The 5,670-nt window shown below is 41.9% G+C and overlaps 2 non-coding genes across 2 annotated transcripts; both read left to right on the plus strand.

Moving 5' to 3' along the window:
* The first annotated feature begins 2,881 nt into the window (after positions 1-2,881).
* Trnaa-agc lies at positions 2,882-2,954 on the plus strand. Its single transcript has one exon. It is a non-coding gene; the product is annotated as a tRNA-Ala (tRNA).
* Positions 2,955-4,926: 1,972 nt separating this feature from the next.
* On the plus strand, positions 4,927-4,999 carry Trnaa-agc. Its single transcript has one exon. It is a non-coding gene; the product is annotated as a tRNA-Ala (tRNA).
* Positions 5,000-5,670: the final 671 nt, after the last annotated feature.

Consider the following 5,670-nt stretch of genomic DNA (forward strand, 5'->3'; position numbering starts at 1 on the left):
GGGGTATTGACAACCGCTCACTCTAAGTATCGTTCAATTGTACGACGTTAACGCGTACTATTAGTTTTTGATGCGATGTGTGTGTTATATTCAGCAAGTTTCATTTTTGGTTGTACATAGCGCAGTTCGCGAAGTCGACCAGGTGAAGCAAAAAAAAATATTTGAGTTAAAATGAAAACACAAAAGTTGAAGAAACAGCTGCTTAAGTTTTCATGTATCATCTTTCCAAGTTAATTTCTCTTAGCTAACACGTCAAGAAAGTATTGTCAATATATGAAGCGAGGAGAAGTTACAACTGTCCCCAAAACCCAGAATTTTAACGGTCGAATAAGAGACATAACTTAGGTGAGTGGTTCTCAACCTCTGATGTTTCGCTGACCCCTTGTAGATAGGCGGAGATGATGGAGGAACCCATTTGGGCGGAGGGGAATATAAGGGTATAGGTGAATAATAATAATGGTTCATTAAATAAATATAACTAAATGCTGGTTTGAACTAGACTTATCCCATTGATATAGACACGAGAGAGCTCACACGAAAATTGGAACGTTTCTTCTCAACGTGAAAGAGGCAGCTTCTATTGCCGGGCTTGACTCACGAGGCAGGACTTCGCGGACCCCATTTGAGAACCCCTGACTTAGGTAATCAAAGGTCATAATTGTTTCAAGAAGTCCTTTCAGTGGGTCACGAAGCTAAAGTTGCGTGGGCCATCATTTAAGTAATATTAAAATTGAGACTATCTTATTAACCTACAACTGCATAAAAAAAAATAGTCGCTTAGAATAGTAAAATCACCTTCTGGGTTACAACTTACAGGCTATAGCGTATAGAACACAAATAAAACCAAAAGCGGACTTTGGAAGAAAACCAAAAAGTTTCAATGGTTTTTTTTCTTGATGGGATGATTATTACAGGCAGTTTGACGTTTTTTTGAATGCGGAAAAAAAACGAGTCAGCTGATGCGAATACAGTTGTTTGACAAAATCACTTCTTGTCTGTGAACCGGTGACGCAAAAGCCCGTTTATTGGCGCCCCCCCCCCCCCCTGGCCCTCTCACAAGCTTCATGTCGTCCTAAGGTTTGCGATGATGGTCAGCAAGTTTCTAATTAGAACCATATGCTTATTTTACTAATTAAAATTTAATCAGTCAGTTCAAAGTAATTATATTTTATATAGTATGTTGTTTTTGCGATCCCCGGTGCCCACCTTAACTACCGAAATGTTTCCGAAATAAGTTTTTTTCCTCAGCCAATTTAGTTTTTTTGCATTTTTATAGCCTTCGTAGAAACATCCTGTGTACGCGCATCATACTTGGGTAGTAATTCAATTACAACATTTCAATTATTGTAATATAATTATTTTCTTCGTAATTTGTAATTGTAGTTATTTTTTTCGGGTAAAACGAATTGTAATTGTAGTTTAATTACTTCCTAGAGTCAGTAATTGCCAATTTTACGGTACAATTAGAATTACTTGTTCGAGGCTTTGCGGTGGCGACGGAACCTCTCTCAAAATCTCAGAGCTCGCTCAAGCGGTCTAGTGCTCGGCGACACACTGACACACATAGGCACGCACGCACAGACACGCGCAACAAAAATAGCGTTGCGTTGTTTGTTGTTTTGTTGCTGACACTGCAGGCTGAGAGGCCATTCTTTTTGGAGCCTGCCTCGAAGGTGCCGTGTAGCGCCGTCTGCGGAGCGACCAGAAAACAATAGCGTAAACGTTTCAAAATATTGAAAGAAACAAAATTTAGCTTTAGCTTTTAGCCGAGGTTGGAAATTACCATTGCCTATGAAGTTATTCTTCCTTTTTTTTTTTTTTTGCCATTTTTTTACGTCCTTTCTCCAGTACTGAGGCATATTTGCGTTTTTGTATTATTTTCAAGTTTATTTCCTGTTGGTTTTAGTTCAGATATTATTCGCATAAGTATTTTAGAGATTGACCTCGCATCTGCGAATATTGCCACCATTGATTAAGGAGCCCCGAATTGATTCTTATATATATCTGAGCGATTATAATTTTGAACTTCATGTAAATAATTTATAATAACAGAACGTTTCTATGTGGATGTGGTCGTATTAGCGCGAATGAATTGTGGTTATTTATATGAACACGATTAAGATACTCAAATCGACTAATGGTCGCAGTTTCATTCGCCTAACAAGAGTGTATCTACCCAATTTTACTTAAGCGATCTGGTGTCTTCGATATGAAGTACTTTATTATTAATTATAAAAAAAGATATAAGACATATGACTTTATTACGAACAAACGTCAAGTTCCATCATTAATTTAACAAAATTCACAAAAAGAAATTTCAATAGGTGACATTAATACAGCGATGCTTAAGCCTCCTCAAAGATTGGAGCAAGGAATGAACAAATGCGTTGCATTCTAAACAACTCGTTTCAAGTAATATGGCCCAAGTCGGGTCGCTCTCAGAAATAGGTAACTGTAAAGTAATTGTATCACTTCTATAAAGTAAGTTGTATTTGTAATGAATTAGTTTTCACGTAATAGTAATTGCAATGTCAGTTAAGCTACTCTTGGAGCAAATTAATTGCAACTGTAATCAAACTGCATTTTGGAAGTAATTCACCCATGTATCGATGCGCTACCAAACCCCAGACGCTTATTGTGCGGAGCGGGAAGAGGTAACACATGGTGCTCTTTTATATGGCAATAATGACATAGCTCTGATTCTCAGGACGACGAAGGTGCGACACGTGCAACGTGGCCGTGAAAACTGGTTCTTTAGAGGCTTCCCTGTTTTCGCTTCTTCCAATCTAGTTCTACGCAAAACGAAGGAACCAAACAAAGAAGAAAGCGGAACTGTTATACGTCGCGTCGTCTTCGACGTTCGCCATCCTCTAGGCCATCCGGGGGTGTAGCTCAGATGGTAGAGCGCTCGCTTAGCATGCGAGAAGTACGGGGATCGATACCCCGCACCTCCACTGACCTTTTTTTCTTTTTGGTCCAAAACTAATTGCCTTAGAATCAAATTTTAGAATCAAACTCTATTTGGTCCAAAACTAATTGCCTTAGAATCAAACTACTAACTCACGCTCGTTTTTTTTAGACGGAATTGAGTAGCGTGAATGCACAAACAAAAACTTTGATGTGTTCTTTTGTTTTTCACCTTAATTGCTTGTTTGCGTTCAACCCTATATGCACGTGTCTTCGTTATGTGCCAACGCTTCTATATGCCGTTTCATCTTAGGTCCGAGCGGGGCAAAAAGCTAGTCGAAGCACGTGCACAAATGCAAGGCCCGAAAACGCAATGTCACGACGCATTCTTCGCGTAGTTCGAACATCTATAAACTATTTTGGGAGCACTGAAGCTATCTGCCTATATGACGCGCGTTCATTGCAGTATGACTTTTTAAGATGGGCAACGATGTTCCCAAGTTGTGATATTGAAACGAGACGAGTAACACATTACCATCAGACTCGGTGTATACGAATGTTTTAATTAACAATTTAAACTAAGCTATCCGTGTAATGTAACCTGTTGACGATATGACCGTTTCCAATGAGTGACGTATGTTCACTAGCAATTTGCGCCAGAAACACGCTACAATGGTAAATCGCAATGTTAGAAAAAAGTTGCTAGGCAATTGTGTTACACACGTGAAACATTCTAGCAGTCTGATTTTCCATACGCCCGACGCCTACGTTCCCGGCGCTCTTCATCGGATAGTTTAACGCGTACCATGTGTACACTCAATAGTGGTTCCTAGAATGAAGCGATCTATACTATAGACCAACACGCGGCCCTGACGTCACGCAGCTGCGGTGGCGCTGTCGACAGCACTGCGCATGCGCAAACGCTTCACTTCACGCGAATTCGGTTTCTGCGCACGCGCAGTGCCCACACCCGGTGTGGGCAAACGCGCGCTTGTTTGTAAACAGCGTGCCGGTCTATACCTCTAATCGGGCTGATAAACCTGGCGATCTTCCAGAGCCTTCCATTCTCTCGACCTCCTCTCCCTCAGTGCGCACAGATGGTCGAGCTCCTCCTCGCCCAACCTTCTGGTCACATGACCTCCCCGTTAACCAATCAGCGTCAAGCACCTCACTTCTCCTCTCACACCCGTCAACCAATCAGTGTCGAGCCTCGCGGCCACGCTTTTATCCAGGCTTCACTTTCAGGCTTCACAAAATGCCGAACACCCATACTAATACCATTTTTTTTAATTTCCTCTTCCTTGGCGTGTCCTGCCGAGACGGGCAGAGACGAGCCGGGACGCGGCACAGTCTTCTGCACGCAGACTGCACACTCAACCTCCTCACCGCAGTCCAAAATTTGACAGATGTTCAAGATAGTATAACAATTCTTCGCTAAATTTAGCGGCGAATTTTCTCCGCTGAAGCTAAGGGCAACAAGCTTTGTCACAGTGCCACGCGACACTGCAATTTTCCGCTGAATTTAGCGGGTCACACCGACGATACAAACACCGGGATCCGCAGGGAAACCTGGTCACTGGGAGTTTTTGGTAGAGCGTTCCGATGCCTCCGATAACGACACCCGATAACGACACGGCGCGCGCGTAGAGGCGTCGTATGAGTCTCGGGTATACCGTTATCGCTGTTATCGGATCAATCTACTAGAACTCTCTAGTAACGGCTGTCGAGGTAAGATGGGCTGAATGGATAGAGATGTTTCTAGGGCTTCCCATAATGCACACCACCAACCCCCATACGCATGACATTTGCGCCCATTGATTTTTTCTTATTTCTTGAAATGATTGCGATTCGTAATATGAGAACGACTAAGGGGCAACACGCAACGCAGCAGTGGAAACTGTATTTCAAGAGTCCTCTGGACTTTCCCGAGGCTGATCTACCTTTAGAGCGGAACTGGCACAATTATTTATGCCCTTGCGTCATCGTACTCTTCGACGTTCGCCGTCGTCTGCTCAATCCGGGGGTGTAGCTCAGATGGTAGAGCGCTCGCTTAGCATGCGAGAGGTACGGGGATCGATACCCCGCACCTCCATCGGTTTTTTTTCTTTCATATTTGATATAAAATTGGATAAGGATGGCTAGTTGGGCTAGTTGGTTTTGCATCATGGTGTAATACGCCAAGACAACAGGGACAAAAACGAAGGGAGAACTAGACAGTCTAGTTTTCCCTTCGTTTTTCTCCCTGTTGTTTTGACGTATTACACCATGTTGATATAAAAAGCCGCGTACGAATCGCATTGTATTTATATATATATATATATTTTTTACGATATATTTATGTATTCGTTACATTGCTTACATGATATGAATTTAATGTGGATGATACGCTACTGCGGTTAGCTTATTAATTTGGTCATGCGTTGTGCATCGCTACTTCCTCGCATTAATTAGAAGCCGAAATTCAGTGCGCTTCACTCAAGAATACATTAGCACTATGGAAAAATTTTTTGAAATTACTATATCGCTTTATTGAGCTAAGAAAGGATGTTAATAATATGGACTCCAGAAGAATCATAAAGAAATAAAATGAACGAAGTAAACTGTGCCATTTGTCTGAACTTTCAATCCTTTACATATTTGATGAAATAGGACTGTAGCTTTCAAGTTTGGGCAGCGCCCCTGGCAAACAAAATCGAATATTTCTCGGGTGCTTTTCGGTCGCCCGTCATTCCGGTTTTTCACGTTGCTCGCTGACGCTAAGCT

Source organism: Ixodes scapularis, unplaced genomic scaffold (genome assembly GCF_016920785.2).
Source record: "Ixodes scapularis isolate PalLabHiFi unplaced genomic scaffold, ASM1692078v2 PGA_scaffold0__279_contigs__length_252992795, whole genome shotgun sequence".
Lineage (NCBI taxonomy): Eukaryota > Metazoa > Arthropoda > Arachnida > Ixodida > Ixodidae > Ixodes > Ixodes scapularis.